The sequence below is a fragment of the Podarcis filfolensis genome, assembly GCF_964270895.1.
Source record: "Podarcis filfolensis genome assembly, chromosome: 5".
NCBI lineage: Eukaryota > Metazoa > Chordata > Lepidosauria > Squamata > Lacertidae > Podarcis > Podarcis filfolensis.
This window is the reverse complement of record NC_139608.1, coordinates 30096897-30118309: the sequence shown is the minus strand read 5'-3', so window position 1 is coordinate 30118309 and position 21413 is coordinate 30096897. Positions and strand designations below refer to the sequence as shown.

At 42.5% G+C, this 21413-nt stretch overlaps 1 protein-coding gene and 1 long non-coding RNA gene across 11 annotated transcripts in view; one reads left to right on the top strand and one right to left on the bottom strand.

Moving 5' to 3' along the window:
• Nucleotides 1–402: 402 nt before the first annotated feature.
• ACSL3 (acyl-CoA synthetase long chain family member 3) overlaps nt 403–21413 on the top strand; it is a 55908-nt gene continuing 34897 nt past the window's right edge. Inside the window, exons 1-4 of one of the 10 annotated variants that reach the window (XM_083613793.1) lie at nt 452–988; nt 16063–16102; nt 18249–18347; nt 21253–21329. The gene's annotated coding sequence lies outside the window, so the exon portion shown is untranslated. Of the gene's footprint in view, nt 989–14931; nt 15207–16057; nt 16103–18248; nt 18418–21252; nt 21330–21413 lie in introns of those variants that run through there. The other 9 variants (XM_083613792.1, XM_083613789.1, XM_083613790.1 and 6 more) reach the window with 9 other exon arrangements.
• On the bottom strand, nt 1957–14803 carry LOC310762655. Its single transcript, XR_014548111.1, has 3 exons — nt 11722–14803; nt 4149–4196; nt 1957–2468 (listed from the first exon to the last, which is right to left on the bottom strand). It is a non-coding gene; the product is annotated as an uncharacterized lncRNA (long non-coding RNA).

Here is a 21413-nt window from a genome sequence, read left to right as displayed (position 1 = left end):
GTTGAGAAAGAACATGTGGGGATTACATCGTTATGTAATAAATAATAACTTGCTTAGATGGTAGAATTAAATGGCAGGCAAGCCTCATTGATCCGTATGATAAACTACACACGAACCATTAATTGTATTTATTCCATTTCCTACCGGCCTTTCACCGCGAGGTGCCGGGAAGGGTTGCAACGATGTAGAATAACAGCATTAAAATCAATTAGCAATCAAAAGAATAGGGTGATTTCTCCCTCCCTCTCTCTCTTCCCGTATACATATCAGGCTGCAATCCTGTGTGCATGATACACTTGGGTGCAAGCGCCCCCGAATATTTTCTGACTGGAAAAATGCACGACACGACCTGTATCATCACATTGGATCAGGAGCAACACATGACGATGACGAAAGTAACGCTGCTGCTGCTACTACTACTAATGCAAGAGCCGATAAACCCACGAGAGTGTCGTGTTTATTTGCAATGCAAAAACAAGATATATATAATATTGCACTCGGAGCCTACTTTTCCCCAGCAGCAGCTGTTAATGGGTCTCTTGTGTCATTCACCAGCGGCCCGCCAGCGGCTCCCGTAACCCCAGGCCCGGCGGTGACCGATAGTAACCCTTCGCGCAGCTCCCTCGCGCAACCCTCCTCGCAGACACAGCCGTTTTAGAACGCGGCAGCGCCAGCCCCTCGCGCGCCACCCCTCGCCAGCCAATGAGGATCCTCCGCCGAGGCATATGGAATGAGGATGCTCCTCGGCGGCGGTGGCGATTGTGAGGTGCGCCAGCTCGGAGCGGAAGGAAGGGAGGGAGGGGTCGGCGAGCGAGAGAGAGAGAAAGGAGGCGGTGGCGGGGCAGCTCCGCGGCCTGGGCGCCGCTCATTGGCTCCGAGGGGGTTGGGCCCGCCCCCGAAGCTGGAGCTGCACAGCGCGGCCGGCCGAGGCGACCCTCGGCACACGCGCAGATCCCTTCGCCGGCTTCCCCCTGCTCCGGCCGCGGCGGTGAGTCAGGGCTGTGGAGCCGGTGGGCGGGCGAGGGCGAACCCAGCTTAGCGGGCCGGCGGGTCAGAGGCGGCGGCGAAGCAGGAGGGTCTCAGGCGGCGGGAGCCTCTCAGGCGCTGGCTGACGAACGGGGTCTCCTCCCAAGGGGAGCGAAGCGCGGGATCGGGGCCCACAGCATAGGGACGGGGAGGCAGCCACGGGCCCGGAGGTGCACGTGGGGAAGGGGCCGGGGGTGGGCGCTTCGCGGCGGCGGCGCTAGGCCTGCTGGCTTCGGGACCACTCGATTTCATTCCGGGGCGATTAAATCCCGAGTAACTTCACACCGAGGTTACACGTCGGCTCTTTCGCTTCTTATTTTTTATTTTTTGCTCGGTTGAGGCCCGCGGAGGTGGCAGCTGCGCGCATGCTTTTCCCCCTCCGAGGGTTTTGCTTCCGAGCAGACGTGCCCTGGGTTGCGCCGCGGCATGTACTTACTAGGACGTCCCGCCTTCCAGGCACGTCTCTGCCGTGCCCCGGGTGGGTGTGCAAAGTCGTGCTCGGTGCGCCGGAAAGGCAGCGTCTTTTTCACACGTGCAGATCCGTCGCCTGGAACAAGAGTCCGCTGATAAATAAGGAGGCGGTGAGCTTGTGTCCGCAGGGCCGTCCTATGCAGGAGGCTCCGTTGTGTACAGTGGAATTTAGATCCTAATATGATTTAGGTTTAGGATTGCCTAAAAAAGACCTTTCTTATACTCTCAGCTAGGATGAAAAAATCAAGAGTAGTAGAGCCTACACTCCTGTAAACAATACTCGGGTGCATGTGCACACACAGTTCTGAGGGCTCTGTCACTTCGTGCCAGCTAGAATTACAGTGCTTGTGTAAAGATAGGACTCCAGTTCTCTTTTAGTATGTTAGGAAGCTCTTCCAAATGCACATATAACAACAATTTGATACTGGTTGGTGTACAGAAAATGTATAAACAAGCATGGAAAGAGTAGGGAAAACCCACTTTTACACTGCTTTTCCTTTTGCCATGTACAAAAGGATTATAAGGCTATAATCCTAACCCCTCTTAACTTGGGGTACACATAAATAAATTCAATAGGACTTGCTTCTCAGTAGACATGGTTAGCGTTGTTCTGTCACTGGGTTAGGTTAGGTGGACCGTCCCACCCCCATGTATATGAAGACAACTTTCACTCAGATCCTGTTCCAAATATGCATGTTCATTGATACACATTGCTGGGGTGCATAACATGTTGCCAAGAAATGCAGATGAGGCTGCAACCTGGCATCCATTCATATTAAGTATGTTCTGGGTGTTTAGGGAAGCCGTAGACTCAAGCTGTTATGGATTGGTTCGGTTTGTTAACAGTGAAGTTGGTAGGGATTGGCTAGTGTTACCTACAAGATTCTGATCTCTCACAGATCTGTCCTCTCTGTTGGGTTGCAGCAACCTCTCATGGAGACATCTCCTGGTTTTTGTTTCCCTTTCTGATTCTAAAGAGCAGGGAAAGATATACAATAGTGTTAGTGTGGAGGATGAAAAATGTAGCCTCCCAGTCAGACATAGTTGGCTGCAGCTTAAAACACTGCTTATAAACTGATTCTGAAAAGTTGATAATGAGAAATTGAAATGAGCATTGTAACTAGAGGATCACAGCTAACATGATTGTATTCATACTGGCTGATGAGGTATGCATTGAGTTTGTATCAACAATGTAGAGTAGAGGCCAACCTGTAATGTTGCACTTCTGACATGATACTAGATTCTTTCATCAGAGTTGGAGAGGTGGTTCTTTGTTTTGAAGATGCTAATTGATTGAACTACACTGATACATGATTAATCATTAAGCTACATTGAAATCTTACTAGGGTTAATTAAATATCAACTGTTACGGTAAGCCTGCAACTTGCGCGCATTTAATTTGTGCGTATTCAGCTTTATGCATGTGGCAAAACATTAAAAAATAAAATTAAAAATGGGCAGGGTTCTGGGAAAAATGACTGGTGATTCCACCTACCATTGAACACAATGGGTTTTGACTATGCGTGATTTTGGCTTTAGGCACAATCCCCGGAACATAACTCTCACACAAGTTGAGGGTCTACTGTATTGGTAAAACATAAGTACAGGATGTGCCTTCAAAAAATTCCTGCAATTTTTCCATGTAAGCCATATTTCTGGGTAGTTTTCCCCCCTCATTTTCATTTCAGGACATAATTATGGCATTTTGAATAATTCAAGCCTTTTGTGTACTCACTGGATCTTGTAGATAGGTAATTGCAGTTACTAATTTCAAATGGGCAAAAGTAGGGCTCTTAAAATCATGAGATTTCTCGACATAACTGATAGGCTTTGTTTAGGTTGTTTCTTTGATACACTATAGCTGACTATTCATTGTCAAGCTACCTCTCCATAATACGGGAGTTCAGACATATTTATATTAAAATAAAACATTTGTGTAAAGAAAAATAAACAGACAGACCATGTAGCATAGTTCAGTGGTAACGCTATTACTTTCTCTTTTTCTGGATTGCCAGAATCAGGGATGTCAACAGGATTTTCTTGGCCTAGTGCACTGTATGTAGCTTGTACTTTGTCCCTCACCAAGAGTTATGAAGAAAGACATGAACCTTTTACATAGAACCATTTTAGCATTTATATCAGCAGCAACATTCCCCCTGGAGAATTTCTTTATCCCCTCATAAGTGTGGAAACAGTCTCCATGTTGCTACTACAGTTGTATCTCAGTTTACGAACTTAATCCATTCCAGAAGTCCGTTCTTAAACCAAAACCGTTCTTAAACCGAGGAATGCTTTCCCTAATGAGGCCTCCCATTGCCAGTGCCCTTCCACCATTCGGCTTCCGTTCTTAGACCGAAGTAAAGTTTGCAAATCAGGACACTACTTCCGGTTTTGCGGAGTTCGTAAACTGAATAGTTCATAAACAGGGCTGTTTATAAACCGAGGTACCACTGTATAACCAATAAACACCCCCCCAACATGCCAGGGTTGGGCTACACTTCAGAGCTGTTACTCTATTCCCTCTGCCCCCCAAATGGATATACTAATAACGATATTATTTTCATTGCAGGGAATTAAAATGTTCGTACACTCAATGATTGTTTTGCAAATATTTAAACCTGAATGCAAGAGTATAAAGTCCTTGTTTCTACCTTCTGCCTTGCAGTAGCAGTTGTTTTCACTGGGCAGCAATCACAACTCTACAAGAAAAAAAGGGTGGGGGACAGCTTCAGAATGAACCATGCATTCTCTTCTGTTATCTGAATCCAGAAAAAAATATAATCACACACATCTGAAGGAAGACCCAAAGTCAGCTTCAAAATGAACCAGGGTCTTCCTGGTTTTGAGGGTCTTCCCTGGTGGATGTGTGACTCTAATATTTTTCTCTAGCACTTGTCTGTCACATCTGTTGTTTCAAAAATTGGCTAGAAGCACTGAAAAGCAGGAATAGGCTGATGGCTCACAAAGCAGTTGTTAAGAGGGGTGTCTGCATGTCTTGCTTCATAACTCTTGGTTCGTAAAGGCTAAAGACTTGTTTTTTATTTTATTTTAAAATGAAAGTTCAGAGTCCAAACTCTGCTGGCTTTGGGCCCAGTTTAGCAGTACTCTCCTCCTGCTGGGCCTGGAGAGGTAATTATACAAAACTGCCTCAATCTTGCTCTTCTGGTAGCACACTGAGGTTTGTATTACACAGGTGAATTTTTTGTGGTCAGTGGTTGTGTCATGGTTTGGCAGTGTTCCGCAAGTATATTGAGGCGTACCAGGAGTGTTATCTGTTGTTGAAGTAAACGTAATAATAGAGATAAGTGTAGGCAATGGTGCCCTACAGCATGTGTCTGGATGAGCAGGAAAGGGCATTCACCATAAATGTATGGATGGTATGTGGAAATTTCTAAAGGTTCAGAGCAGTACATTAAACAGCAAGGGTTATTAGCATGACAAAAAGAGACACGGGTGGCACTGTGGTCTTATCCACTGAGCTGCTTGGGCTTGCTGATTGCAAGGCTCGCAGTTTGAATCCGCAGGATGGTATGAGCTCCTGTTGCTCTGTCCCAGCTTCTGCCAACCTAGCAGTTCAAAAGCACACCAGTGCAATTAGATAAATAGGTACCGCTGCAGCAGGAAGGTAAAAAGCGTTTCCATGTGCTCTGGCTTCTGTCATGGTGTCCCGTTGCACCAGAAGTGGTTTAGTCATGCTGGCCACTTGACCTGGAAAGCTGTCAGTGGACAAACGCCGGCTCCCTCAGCCTGAATGGAGATGAGCGCCGCAACCCCATAGTTGTCTTTGACTGGACTTAACCGTCCAGGGATCCTTTACTTTTACCTTTTTTTTACTAGTAGTGGGTAGGCACTTTCTTCTTTATAGGAGTTCACACCAGAGATGATGAAACATACAAAGCTATCTTTTTTCAGAATAAAATTGCATACTCTGGGAGGTAAACTGAGTTTCTTAAATTTGTAGGTGCTATACCACAGAACTATTACCCATAGAGGGTGGTGTAATATAGTGTTTATTTCTCTGCTATCACCTGCATGTGGGCACATTTCATCATGGAAATGCTTTTCTATGTATACCACAAATTGCTTATCCCAGTGCTATGTCTGCTGCAACATGTTCATAATGGTACCACAATTTATGCATGGGGCCTGTCCTTCAGTTTAACCCAGTAGGAAAAGCTTTGATGGTGGAAATGTTTTGTGAGCATATTGCAAAGGCTTCATTAATAAGGGCAATTGCTTATAACAAATGTTTAAAACATCATCATCTTGTTTGTGAAGGAACCCCAGTGTGTTTTGCAGAATTTGGGAAATATTTGTTGGCACATATTGGCCCAGTTAAGATGTAACATTAAACTATGGTTTACCAGTATGTGTTTGAATCTTGGCTGATACCCGCCTCCCTCTCTGTCTGGTAGGGCCACAATGAGATTAAAAGTGTCAATTAATAGCAGTCTGGTGTTGTACCTGCACCCTGAACTGTGATTAAATCTGCGTTATTGAAACAAACAAAAAACTATGGTCAAAAATCACTTTGTCTGGGTTTGTGCATAATGATAAACCACAGTTAGTTTAAAAACAGAAGTGAAAACTTCCGATCTTGTGGCTGCAGCAAAGAGAAGGGGTCAGTGCATGACCCTGACCCTCTTACTCATATAATGATAAACCATGGTTTACTATTATCTTAATATAGTCATAAATGTCGTGTGGAGCTCTAGTCAGACCTCCCAGCCTTCACTGTGGCCTCACATTACTTTTAGAGGTACCTTGTAGCTCTTTGGCTGTTCTCTGTAGGAGGAGACCATTTGTGTGAGCCAGGTACTGTGCAAGAAACCTTAGCCCAGGCATAGACAAACTCTGCTATCCAGATGTTTTGGGACTACAACTCCCATCACCCCTGACCACTGGTCCTATTAGCTAGGGAAGATTGGAGTTGTAGTCCCAAAACATCTGGAGGGTCGAGTTTGCCTATGCCTGCCTTAGTTCCTATTTCTGCTTTCCTTATTGAAGAAGCTACTAAGGCTTCCTAGAACCACCAAGGTTCAGGTGTATAAGACAATATATGTTTTGCTAGGATTTGCCATGGCAAACATGGCTTTTTTGCTTTGCAATGTGTGAATTTACCCTAATTCTCACGTGTGAAAGAATGTAGAGTGCAATAAATGCATATTTAAACAGTACAGTGGAACCTTGTGTTACGTACCGTCCTCCTTGCTAACACTTCAGGTTACGAGCTCTGCTAACCCGGAAGTAGATGCTCCTGGTTGCAAACTTTCCCCAGGATGCGAGCGGAAGTCATGCGCCAGCAGCGCAGCAGCAGCACGAGGCACCATTAGTGAAAGCACTCCTCGGGTTATGAACAGTTTCAGCTTAAGAACGGACCTCCAGAACGAATTAAGTTCGTAACCGGAGGTACCACAGTAAAAGGTTTGCTATTTTTTGTGCATTTTTATAGAATGCTTCACTAACAGTACAGGGTCAACATATTGCTTGTGTGACTTGCCTTAGAAAATAAATTTAAATACAGCAATTAGACTATTTTATAATTCAAACTTTATTCTTGAAATTGAATCATTGTAATTGTAGGTGACTTTTGGGGGGCATCTTATGTACATAGATGGTATTGTATAAAAATGATATATATGACCTTAAGCTAGAACTCCTTAATCCAGGCATAGGCAAACTCTGGCCCTCCAGATGTTTGGGACTACAATTCCTATCATCCCTGGCTAACAGGACCAGTGGTCAGGGATGATGGGAATTGTAGTCCCAAACATCTGGAGGGCTGGAGTTTGCCTATGCCTCCCTTAATCAGTTGATTAAAATATAATGGCATAGTTACTACCAACTGGCACAGATACGTCTTATTTCCCCCTGTATAATCTGTAGCATGAGTCTAACGTGTAGCAAGCAGGCAGGAAGAAATGAGATTTTTACAGATGAGATGTGGGCCTTTTGAGAACTTATCTTCTAAAGTTCCCTGTAGTGTCTTGGAGAAGTTTCTGTTTGTCTGTCTGTATACATGTGAATATCAAAACAGGAATTTAGGATATGGCTGCATGGAACTTATATTCTTTGCCCTGGAGTATATTATAATTATTTTAATTAATTAATTAATTAATTACCAAATGGCTTCTAAGCAGTTAATTAATTTTTGTCTGGATAACTTGAGTGTGTTAGAAAAGATGACTTATGCAGAGGGGTCAACAAAGATGTAGTTTCAGTGAGAAAACATTAAAAATGTGGGTACACTTATCCCAGACCACCTTTTTCTATGTGTTCTATGTGTTCTATGTGTTCCAGTGTTCATGGAGGGCCTGAGCCTGATGAGCTAACAATAGGTGGTATTCAACTTAATTGGAGTAGATGGATTAAAATGAATGAACATGACTAAGTTAGATCCATTAATTGCAGTGGGTCTCCTTTGAGTAAAGCTTAGTTGAATACTACCCAATAGCCTTAAAGATAGGCTAGCTACTCTGCTTCATCAACATAGAGTTCATGATTTGGGGTATTTGCTGTCTTGATTAGCATTGAAACCTAGTCCACTTGCTGTCCTAAGTAATCACTTGTAGATACTTGTAGATCGCTTGTAGATACTTCAGAGATTAAACACACTAAACTTAAATCAAATTACATTTTTCTATTATCCGAGGTCTAAAGCACCTTCTAGCAAGTCCTTCAACAAAATGATGGCATTGCATTTTGCTAATAAGGGAAGAAAGACGAAAATTACATGTTTCGTTTATGGTTTGCCAAAATCAGAAGTGAGGGGAGGGACAGAAGGGGCCTCTACTGCTGGCAGGAACTCCTAAGGTATTTAGGAAAACTGACTTAAAAGAGAAGCTCCTTCAGCCCAAATATTTGTAGTTTGTGCATCTTACTGCTGGTTCACCAAGATCTAGTACTCATTTTGTGACAAGCTTGTATCTGAACTGTACCACTTGCATAATTGAATGCTTTACTGTATGAAATCCTCGAGATAGAAAATGTCAGAGAAAGCTTACTCCTGATAGTCTAATATTTTATTTGTAGAAGTGGGTGCAATATTCAGGTTTTACACTGTGAAATGCCCTGAGATCTATGGATGAAGGGCGGCATGCAAATTTGATTTATTATAGTTGTCGTTAATAATAATAATAATAATAATAATAATAATAATAATAATAATAATTATTATTATTATTATTATTATTCAGTTATGGAAGCTGAATCTGCAGTCTGAAGTGGTATAGTCATGGTGTATCACCTCAGTAAACACCAGGGACTTAGTCTTTGCTTTTGTAGACTGGATAAGTTTGCATCTCACATCTCCCCTACCTGCAGCTTGGTCATTATTGAAGGCAACATGTCTGGATACCTAGAGCTGGTGACTATAGTCTTCTGTTTATCCAATTAATCTTAGTCAACTACCAAGTGGTACTTAGTCACAATGATGCTCTAATTCTGTAGACAAAGGACATCTGTTGTATCTATAGTAAGGAATGTTATCTCTCTTCTTATGTTTGAAAGGCTTAGTAATAAAGGTTTTCATTGTTTCTTAACCATGCACACATGATGCAAAGCCTAAGCAACTTTTTGATCTCACTGGATAAATGAATTTGGTGGGAATTACAAAAGATGAAAGTGTTGGGGCTGCTTGGCATCGTACAGCAATGAATTAGCACTATATACTGACCACATCTTACTGTAACATTTGAGGGTTACTTATGTTTCTGAAAATACAGAACAAATGCCTTGAGGACTTCCTCAAGTGTGCATGCAAGCCTGAAGTTGTAACATACACCCCTGCTCACATTTTTAAAGGCTCTTTTGACATTGAGACCTGAATGCACTCCAGAATTTGGCACCTCAAATGTCAACAAGGATAGCAAAAAAAGAAGAAGGAAAAGACCATTTTATTTTATCAAAAAGAAAATAAGCATTCTTACTAAAAAAAAGTTGAAGAAGCTGTATGTGTGTTAACAATAGGTTGAATTAAAAACCTATAAAAGACTATAATTAATTATATTGAAAAGCATGCCTCAGAACATAGAAAAACTAGGATGCAGTAAAATTGGTTAGGGAAAGTGGAGTTATGTTGGATGAAGGAGATTTGGCTGAAGTTGATATTGGAAGGAAAACTGATACTGAGTAGAACAGGGGTGGTGAACCTCTAGACTAGAGTGCAGGCCAAACTTGACCCAGCAGGGGTTCAGATTTAGTCCACAAGCATCATTTCCCCAAATTATGCCCACCTGCCGTAAAGCAGTAGTCTGTGATCACAAAGTGAGCAAAATAGAATGAGAGATTTAGCACAGGAAAAGGGCAGTTTTTCCCTCAAGAGGAAGGGACCCAATTTGGGGCTTGAAAGCGCAAGATAAAAGGAGCAGGGAGAGAAAGGGACTGGCTGAGACACAGAGAGACTGGGATGACAGAGTAAAAAGCTAAAAGAGAAGGGGCATTCTGCCCTATGGAGCAGAAAGTGGGTGAAGTAGATGGCTTGGGGCTGGTAGAGAAGGCAAGGGGGAAAACGAAGGGTTTGGCTAGCCAATGGACTTGCTTGCCAGGGAAGAGAGGAGCGAGATTTCATATCTGCCTTTATTTCTCATATGTTGGAGTTTGTTGGGGTGGTAGTATGGAGACTTCTGAAGTGAGAAGTAGTAGAGGGTAAAAAAGAGACAAGGACAGTGATGTGTATGTGCTACTGTGTGGAAAGTAACATTTCTGTAGTGGGTTCCAAAGATTCCTAGTTGCTAAGGTGAAAAACATGTTTTATGCTCAAGTTGGGCTTAAATATTAAAATAAAAAAGACTACAAATGTTGTATTCCTGGTAGTAATTGGGTGTTAAAAGTTTTAAAATGGTGCCAGACAGGAAGCTTGTCCTAAATATCTGAGGTATGGCTCCTACAAGTGCATCTTTATTCTGCTGTCCTAATGAGTAGAAGGAAAGGGATTAACTTATTTTGTGGGTTTTCTGGTGGGAGCCTTGGGCCTTTGAAACTACCAGATTAGCTATTGTGGGGAAAGAAGTAAGATTTTAGGTATTTGCATCTTGGCTTCACATGTTTAGAAGGTGTCTGTTGTTCTTTTCTTTAACTTTCAATTTAGAAGTGTTTAGAAAGATTCACAGTGAAGAAATCAATTGATTTCACAGGAGGTGTTGTATCTCTTGAATGTGCTCTGACTGAGTTACTTTAATGGAGATTCTCTCCAGGCCAAATTAACTTCACTTCTCAGGTACAGGCTACCAAAACAAAAGCTGGATTTTTTTGGGTACTTTGTAACAAATTATCCAACATTCAGTTAATAAGTGTTTAACATATGAATGACTGTAGCTCAGTGGTAGAGCACATGTTTTGCATGGAAAGGATTCCAAGTTCAGTTCCTGGTATCTCCAGGCAGGGCTGGGGAAAAAACTTTGTCTTGAAACTCCAGAGACCTATTGCCAGTCATTGTTGAGAATGCAGACCATAAGCAAGCTGGACCAGTGGTCTGATTTGGCATAAGGCAATTTATACCAAAAGCACAACTAGCAGAAGGAAACTCCACATGTTAAAAGAAAGATTCCTTGGAGACTACCTCTCCCCATACATGTACTGATTGCTTCCTTGGCTTCTGGTTTGTGATTATCACAGTGCCTGCAGTGCCTGAGTTGTGCAATTTGGATTGTGACTACTAGTTAATAGTAAGAGATATTCAGCAAGTTACATTGACATGATAAAGCATCAATCAATACCAGCCCCTTGCTAATTTAACCCGAAACCTACCACTAAGTAACAGTACATAATAGGGACAGCACATGAGCCATGAAGAAGCCACTATTTCCTCCTTTCCTCCTCCTTTGCTGCCTTCTGTCATGCAGTTATTTTATAGCCCAGGCAAAAGATGCTCCTGCTTGCTTGCCTAGTCTTCACTATCAATGACTGCATGAACAATTCCTATTCTCTGTTGCTCTGCTATTTCTGTTGTTTGCTACTGGAGATAACCCCACCCCCTGCAAGATTCAGTGTACTGAGGAAAGTGCTGGATTCTTGTAATATGCTTTCAATCCTCAGTGTGCCCTGGGTTGTGGAATTTCTTTCCTATCCTTTCCCAATCTCTGAAACAGTTACAAAAAAAGGGTCATGCACAGTCATTGTGTTGCACAACTAAGTGAGATACTGCTAGCTAAACAGTCAATCTTAAACTACTTCATAAAGTCTATGTTGTTATCTTTATGGACCTTACACTTCTGATTGCCGTACCTCAGATAGTGTGAGACACCTGGAAACCACTGAGCCTCTTGGGCTTGCTGATCGGAAGGTTGGTGGTTCAAATCCACACGATGGGGTGAGCTCCCGTTGCTTGGTCCCAGCTTCTGCCAACCTAGCAGTTCAAAAGCACACCAGTGCAAGTAGATAAATAGGTATCACTGCGGCAGGAAGGTAAACAGCGTTTCCATGGGCTCTGGCACTCGTCACTATCTCCCATTGCACCGGAAGTGGTTTAGTCATGCTGGCCACATGATGCGGAAAGCTGTCTGTGGACAAATGCCGGCTCCCTCAGCCTGAAAAGCGAGATGAGCGCCGCAACCCCATAGTCACCTTTGACTGGACTTAACCGTCCAGGGGTCCTTTACCTTTTTTCTCTCTATATATTATTCATCTGAGGTATATATAATTTTGATTGCCAGCTTTAAGCTGTGGCTTTTCAATTCTCTCAATGCAGAGTTCATCTTTGCAATGAATTGCCATAGATTGTTCTTATGCCCCAGTGCATAAAATAGCTCTCTTAAAACCACTTAAGGGATGACTAATGTGTTTGTGGCCATTAAATCAGTCTTGTATTTAACAACTTGCCAGGTAGCTGTGAGTGATGAGGAATTCTATGCAGGTGAGTACTCTTGCCGCACTCCACTTGGATACCATGTTAATGGCAAAGGATGGAAAACTCCTTCTCTTCCACATTCAACACAGGAGGGACGCCCTCTGCTTTTCTTTCTAATAGAAGACAAGCTTTTTGTTTTGTTTTCACTAGCCTGCTAAGAGGCCACTAAGTTTACATTTCCATACTAGCTGCAGAGGAGGGGGCTTACACTATTTTTTTTGCTGGGGAGTAAGCTTTGTGGGCTTAATTTACAAGGCTATGCTAAATCACAAAACACTATCTTTAATGTAGAGAATATACTTCTGGGTTTTAGGTAGCAATTGACTAACAAAGGGTGAAAATCATCCTGCTCTTGTGAAATCTTCTACAGGCATCTGGCCAGGAATTTTTTTCTAAAGTGAGCAGTGCTGGGGCTCAAGACCCTGTGGAAGTACTAGCCTTTTATATTGGAAGGGTTTATTCTAATTTACAATACAGTATGGTATAATTACTTGGGATAAGAGGGAGAACATTTGTGTGTGTGGTCAATTCTAGAGGTAAGATAGCTATGCTAGTGAGTTATAGATTATGTCAGACGTTTTCAACCTTTGTGAGTCCACCAACTTGACCAGCTACATTCTTTCTGTGGCACCCCTGTGGGGCTCAGGAGCCCAGTTATGTCACCACTTGCCTGCAGAGCTGGCAGCCTCTCACCCATTTTCGAACACCCTCCCTTGTGGAGTTTTCCCTTAGCCTCCTCTACTCTCCCCTCTCTTTGGGAGTCCTCTGAGCGGCTGCCCGTCCCTGGTCTCTGAGCTGCCTCCCCCCAAAGAGAGGTGCTTTCCAAAGGCACCATTCACCTGCACAGCTTATAGCCAGGACTGCTGCAATAAACAGCTGTGCAAGCATCAGAGAGGGCATCAGAGGTAGGACGGAGGCACCAGAGGAAAGTGTGACAGACACCAGTGTTGCCAGCGGCACCCCTGACCATCATTCAAGGGACCCCAGGGTGCAGCGGCACACTGGTTGAAAACCACTGGATTATGTGTTTGTTGGCACTACTGTGTTATAATGTCCAAGGCTAAATCCATGCATTTCCCATTAGTGAGGAGCCAACATTAAGCTCTGCATCTGGTTAGCCAGTACTGCATCTAGTTAGCCAGAACTGCTGACAGAATGCTGAGCTAAGACATCTGCTTGTCTCATTTAATACTCGTTGCCATGTCTTCCCGATACTGTGCATATAACATCAAGCAGTAGTTGCACAGGTAGAGCTTTCCTCATCTTCTTGATGCAATTATGGAAAGAGCTATAGTAATTAACCTATAAAGTGATAGAGAGGGGCAAGGATTTTTTAAAAATCAGTTCACAGGTAAGCAAACAAATGGTAGACATTTAGATTTGCAGTTACTAAACATGAACAATAAAAACCTTATTAATTCACATCATTTTTTATAAAGTATAGCAATTATTTGTTTGGATGTATTAGCAGAATAATACTATGTCTCCTGCAATGCAGAATGAATAAGAATACCCCACAATTGCCACCTTTTTATAGTGTGAAAACTTGTTTTGCCTGAAAACTTGTTTATAATTTAAAAAGCCACCATGGAAATTTTGAATCTAAAGGCGTATTAATAAAATATTTACCAAATAAAATCTTAAGGCTGTTGGTGTGCCCAATACATGGTCATTTCACAGATCACTAGACTGTATTGCTTTTGTGTGGCAATCAACATTTAATGTTTACTATCCTGGTGAGATAATAAAAAGCTCCAGAGTAAAACACCTATGTCATGCATCATGACAGTTTGTTTACCTTCACACACCCCAACTTGCTGTTGACTTGCTCAGATTATATAATTTTGATGACTATCCTGGTAAAAGATTTATTTCACTTTACTTTTGCTGTTTTATTACAAAAATAGAGTTTGAAATCGAAGCAAGAATTCCAGTCCATTAGGCTGCATACGTCCCTTAAGAGTGCAGATTGTCAAACATGGGGGGACAGGACCTGCCCAAGGGATGAGGAAACTGTGGTCCTCCAGACATTGTTGTACTTCATTTCCCAGCAGCACCAGCCAGCCAGGCAGGTGAGCTGCAGATAATAGGAAGTGTAGTCCCAATTTTTAATAGAGTAACCTTCAGGAAAAGTGTTGCATGAAGTAGCATACGAGACCCGTAAAAACCAACACAAGGCAGCTTAATCGACACTCCTATAGCTGCATTGAAACGTAACACATTCAAGGAAGCAGGGAAAACCCTACAAGTTTGTGAGATCGCGCTTAAAGCATGTTGCAGCTCTCCTAAACTCGTGATAGGCTCGTTGGGCGTTTCCCACTACCCGCTCCTGTGCAGAAACATGTGCAACCGGCTTCCTTAAAACTACTGGGAGCTCCATAGCGGAGCTTTTCCTCCCCACCCCCACTGAAACAACCGCAGCCGCACCTTTTGGCTCCAACCCGGCAGCCAAACCTTGCTTATCTTTTGACACCGAATCCCTGTGGAATGCGCGTGAAGCCACGCTTCCCCTATGCGCGGCGCTCCCTGAGGCCCCCCCTCGAGGGGGGCGGAGTTTGCGGACTGGGGGCGTGGAAACAGGCCAGTGCCTGCCGGCTTGCAGCCACGTGGGCTCCTAGCTGCTCCTTTTGTCTGGGTCTCGGATGGGGAGGGGCGGGCTAGAGGGAAGCGGCCGCTCTTCGAACCGCGTCACAAAGCGGATTTTCCGTTTCCACGGCAACGCCGCCTCCGAGGCTGCTCTCAACCCCCGGGACAAGGAATCGGATGGCAGTGGGTGCTGCCTGGTACACCTAGCGGGTGGGGGGCGGGGGGACGAAGGTCGCCTCCCCTCCCTCCCGCCCACCAAGGGATCCCACTTGGCCAGGTAAGGTTTGCACCCCAGCCAGAGTTGCACCTTTCGAAACAGCGCTGGGCCTCCTCCGTCATCCGGGTGACGATGCTGAAAGACGCCAAGCAAGCGTCACTCGGCTCACTCAGCGCTTTCTCTTCGCCAACTTCCACGCGTTTCCCCCGAAGCTATATGTAGATATATATAGATACAAGTTGCCCCAACGCTTTCCTGTTCTGTTAGAAATGAATGGCGAAAGGGCGATTGTTCCGTTCTTTGGTTTTAGCTCCAATTTTAAGATGCCTATATCCACTACTGGTTTTTGGTTTTTTAAGATAGCGAGCCACAAGCACAGCGGAAGAAATAAAAACATTAAGGCACGTGTGCTATCAAAAAGGAAAGAGGCCCCAAATAATCTTTCCTTTAATTCACGTAATTAGTTCCAGATTTGACAGTTTCCCCTTGAACTGAATACTGCTGCCGCATAGCTTTTGATGGGGCTAGATTATCACCAGGCTTCTCGCCCAACACCTGTTACTGCTGCTAGTTGATGAAGTAGCTGAAGATTTAACTGCAGTCCTATGTACACTGACCCAGGCTCCCTAGTAAATGTGCATAGGATTGCAAGCTAAGGTTGCAATCACACACCAGAACGTAAGACCAATTTAACTCCCATCACACTTAGTAGACACACACAGGATTGTATGTGAAGTACATATAAAATAGATCAGTAGCTTAAATTTTGTATCTGGGTGTTTTCAATCCATTATTTTTCTGTATTGTCGCCACCCAAACTGGGGCAGAAGCAAATGGTTTGCTGGTTCACTGTGGAGCCTGATACATGTTGCAGCAAAGTAATTTTGTGACACATTTTTCTTTGTTTGCAGTATAGCCCTGAAATGCAACTGAGCAGTGCACAGAAAGTTCAGCAGGTAGTAAAATTAAAGTGTATAATGTGCAAACAACTTTATGATAAATATGTAAAATTTATAGCAAAGTGCATTTGTTAAAATACTGTTTTTATTTACTACATTTATAGTCCACCTTTCCTCCAAGGAACTCAAGGTGGCATACATAATTATCCCTCTCCTCATGTTAGTCTAACCTACCTCACAGGGTTGTTATGAGGATGAGTGATGGTGACTGGCCCAAGGCCACTCAATGAACTTTATGACCGAGTAGGGTTTTGAACTGGACGGTCTCCCAAGTCTTAGTCCATCACTAACCATTACACCACATTGGCTTTAGCTGATACCTCGTGCATTTATACTTCTGCTCTGCATTATACTTCTGCCCTGTAAAAGGTGCAGGGGAGCAACTGTGAGTAGGATTGTGTTTTAAGTGGGAGTTTCCTTTTCATTAACAGCTATAAATTCATATCATGTACTGTATGGGGTTACACATTGTTTCCCTTCCATGTTTAACTCTACCAAGTGAAACCCTTAAACACACAGTTGACAAACAGCCACAAAATACCCAACCATGTACGCTAGTGGAAGTGCATCTGATAACATATGCAGGCTATTGCAACCAAATAAAAGTATTAGTGAGTATGGTGATACCAAGCCAGAAAAATATATATTCAGGTTTTGTTTCTGGATTAATATGAAGTGTAATATTATCGCCCCTTTGACACCAGCATCATTGTCATATTCTGCATCTGTTTTTAGATATTTAATCATTTTGTGTATGCTTAAATTGTGTATAAATTAAATTGATAATAATAATAATTCTGATAATCATGGGTCCTTGTTAATCTTTTTGAAAATTTGACTCTGTGTAAACAGCCTCATGCACTGTTCTCAGAAAAAAAGCAACCAAGTTCAGGACCAAGTACAGATCTTATCAAACATTCCATAACTTTTCCTTAGGCCATCTGAATGGAATTCATGGATTGCAGTTTGAGAAACTGTGCCCTAGGACTTTACTCTCATATTATCATAGAACAATAGAGATGGAAGGGACCACAAGGGTCTTCTATTCCGACCCCCTGCAATACAGTAATTTTTTTCTCAGTGTGGGACCTGAACCCACGACCCTGGGATTTAGAGCCATATGCTCTACTGACTGAGTTATCTACTAAAATATCATTATTCTATATTAGATTTGACTGTTGTGAACTGTGTTGAATGCTATTGTTAAAAAAGAATAAACCTAATCAAGGTTAGTCAATTGTCAAGGCGATTCTAGTTAATTTTTTAAAAACCCAGACAACCCACCTACCTCTCAAAAATGAAAACTGTACACTAGAAGTTCTTGTAGTTTTAAGCATTTTTGAATTCTTTCGGATTCTCACCTTACGATCTTGGGAGCAGATGGCCTTCCTTAGGACATATGTGCAAAAGTTGAAGAGAGAATTGTTTTGTTAAGCCCATCAGTAATTCTTCTAGCCCAGTCTTTCAGCATGTTGTTCTTGCATGTTTGAAATTTTATTATTGTTTGCAAAGTACATATTTCTGCTATTTGGAGGATACAGGCTGTTGTGACTTAATTCCTCTGTGTGAGATAGTGGGCTTTTATGTTGTCCGCAAGAGAAGCACCTGAAGATGTTTTCTGTTCCAGTTCCTAACTGTAGGCACCTGGTTGTCTGCATCCACTGCTGTGAGCAGGACTCAAATTTTAGAGTACTGGCAAATTGTCAAAAGCAATTGTTCCCTGTGACGTACCAAAAATGGAATACCACACGTGGTGGTAGATGTGCATGATCTGTTAGACATGGGCTAGTAACCAACAGAATCCAGATTTGAGTGGATGGTGCACATCTCATAGTTGGATAAATTGGCCTGTGACTTGGAATCAATATGATGTATAATTGCTTAGTCTTGGATGTTAGGTTTTAGTTTTTTTGGTTGTGAGCCTCCCCGAATGCTGTGTTGGTGGGATACAAATCCAGGAAATAAATAAAATGTGATGCAATAGACTATGGGGTACCATGGCAGTAATTGTATTTTGTCTGTATCTAATTAATGTAGTGCAACTTGGAAAATTTGCAGGTTGGATCTTGCATCTATTTAGGTGAAAGGGCAGCAATTAGTTTTTTATAGTTGCTTTAATTTAGTTTCACATTTTTGTCTTTAGATTTCTGCAACGTTGTGGGTGAAATACTCAGCTGAGACTGAAGCGTCTAGAAACTGCTGTCCCATCAGTAGCAACCACAACAATGAGAAGTCATTTAAGGTTTCTTTGTCTTGACACTTTGTGCTTTATTCTAGTTTAATTGTTCGTCACAGGATTATCAGATCAGCTGGTAAACACATTTTTATCTGGATTTCCCCCCACTTTCCCATTTAAGAACCGTACCTCTGAAAGTAATTATTGTATAATAATTGTATAATGGGATCAGTCAGTGCATTTCCCAGAACTCTGGACAGACTGATTTTGAATTAATCCTAAAACACATTTTCTTTGAAACAGCCTTTTTTATTTAATACTTGAGTGGAACCTGGCAAAAAATTATTTAAAGCTGCATCCATAATATAGTTTGTCACCAAAGAGGTTGTTGGTGAAATAAAGCAAAGAAAGACTATATAAGCCACCTTGCTCCTTGTAGTACCAGGGTGCAGCTTAGAAAGGGTGAAGTGGGGAATCAACCTGCCTTCTCCCTACCCCCTTGTTTTTCAGAGTTGACTGGGACTACTCATTTTATCTCTAACAACAACCAGAGTTAGCAGGTGCTCTTGAAGAATAACTGCTCTTAAATAGTATTTTTTCAATATAATTTAATTTTAGCTGTGCTGAAGAGTGGGCCTTTGAAACTTGTTCTTTGTTATTGAAACCTAAAATGCTTGCCATGATTTGTGTTCTTTCTTCAAGATGGAGAATATAGACCATGTGGTATACTTTCAGGGAAATCAAATTCCCAGGAAAAAAATGCTGTTGGTATCCCACCTCCGCCCCCCGCCCCCAAGAACTCAATATGATATACTTGCTTCTCTCTCTCTCTATTTTATCCCCACATCATCCTTGTGGGATAGGTTAAGAGATGGTAACTGGCCCAAGGTCACCCAATGGGTTTCAGGGCTGGGTGGGGGTTTGAATCCTGGACTCCCAGGTCCTAGTGCAGTATTTTAACCACTGCACCACAGTGGTTGTTACTTAATTACTTAAATCTTGTTATATTTTTGTAAAATCGCCCTATTTTTATCGTTATTGTTATGCCTTACCATGAATTAATGAAAACATCTCATTAAGTTTACAGTAAAATTAAACTTGCACATAATTCAAAAAAAGGTCTAACTATATTTAAAAAGGGGGGGGGACACAGGTGGCGCTGTGGGTTAAACCACAGAGCCTAGGACTTGCCGATCAGAAGGTCGGCAGTTCAAATCCCCACGATGGGGTGAGCTCCCGTTGCTTGGTCCCTGCTCCTGCCAACCTAGCAGTTCGAAAGCACGTCAAAGTGCAAGTAGATAAATAGGTACCGCTCCGGCGGGAAGGTAAACGGTGTTTCCATGCTCTGCTCTGGTTCGCCAGAAGCGGCTTAGTCATGCTGGCCACATGACCCGGAAGCTATGCTGGCTCCCTCGGCCAATAAAGCGAGATGAGCGCTGCAACCCCAGAGTTGGTCACGACTGGACCTAATGATCAGGGGTCCCTTTACCTTTATATTAAAAAAATAGGGTGGTATTCAGCTAAGTTTTACTCATAGTGGAACCATAGGAATTAATGAAGATGACTAAGTTAAGTTTGTTAATTTCAGTGAGTCTACTCTGACTAAAACTTAGCTGAATAATACCCATAACAGCAAATATCATACTACCAAGAACAGCAAAAAAACCACAAATCTTGACCCCAACAAAACAAACAAACACAATATCCGTCGCTGCTAGCTTCTAAGCATCCATAGTAGGAAGTATTTCAGGGGTCACAGGATAAAGGGGTCTCTGGCTGCCGCCACTGCCGTAGCACCACCTCTTGTAGCTGGAGTCAGTCAGGCCCCCCCCCCAGGCCAGGTGAAAATAGGCCAGCACAAAGGGGGCAGTTCCTGCAGGACTCGGAGCACCCATCAGTCCTTCAGACCATTTCCAGTGAAGAGGAAAGACCAAGGTTGTGGCACTAGAACAAAGCCAGTATCTTCTGTTCAACCTAGATGCCCTACTGTCACAGAGAGACTGCAGGAAAGAGAGGCTTTAGAAATTAAGACCTGCGCTACAACAAGTTGGTTCTCTGTTGGTTAGTAGAGGAACTGAACAATGGGGAAGACGCAGCTGATCTTTTTGTCCAGGGGGCCTGTGGGCCTTTTATGACCAAGCCCACAGATACAATCTTCCTGCCCAAATTCTTACTTGAATTGCTTACTAGAAGTATACAGAGATTGCCATCAAGCCTTCTGCTTTGCACTGCATATTTGAGGACAGAAATTGGGGCTACTGGCACTGCTTTCTCTTTACATGAAGAAAGGAATCTTTAATCAACTTCATAAATTTGTTAGTTTTTAAAAGTAAAGTGCCACAAAACTGTTAAATTCATGGATGTTAATTGCTGTCTGAAACTGGTTGGCAGAATTCTCTCTAATGTTGTGCTGGTACCAGGCAGGGATTTTCCTGCCCTCCCGGGCCTTTTAGCATCCATTTAAATATTGATATTAGCACATTTAGCTGCTATTTTCTTTTTTATGGTTATGACTCCTATATTATTTAGGTCTTTTAGTGCACATTGTGCAATGTTCAGTGCTTCAATTCAATTTTATTGATAGCATGACTGTTTGTTGAAGAGTTCTGTGTAAAAGTTTGCATATCCCCTAGTTTGTAGATTTTGACCACAATCTTAATAGCATTAGCCAGACTTGTCTGTAGCTTGCTTACTCCAGAACACATGCAGAAAGGTTGGCTGGGTTGGGTTTACTGAATGTTGTGGTAGCCTTGGTTAATAATTGTGAAATGTAATTGCATGTAAAATATTTAGATTTGTAGTATATTTTTATCTCATCCTTTTTCAGATAGCTTATTGTAGCTTATAGTAAGATTCATTTGAAGTACTATGAATGTAGTATGATAATTTGTGGCGAGAGCATGCCCTTCTATCATTATCTGAACTTTGGTTTGTGAGCTAAAAGCATACCATTTCTCTTGCTTTCTTACAGGCACAACAGAAGGTGTTAATGCAAGTTCTGCCAGTGAATTAAACATATATTTAAAGGCCACATAGCAATATGGCTTGGTAAGTAAGGTGAACAAGTAAGATGACATTTTATGATGTTGTGCCATTTCTCAATGTTCAAAAAACGTTCCTTATTTTTTAAAA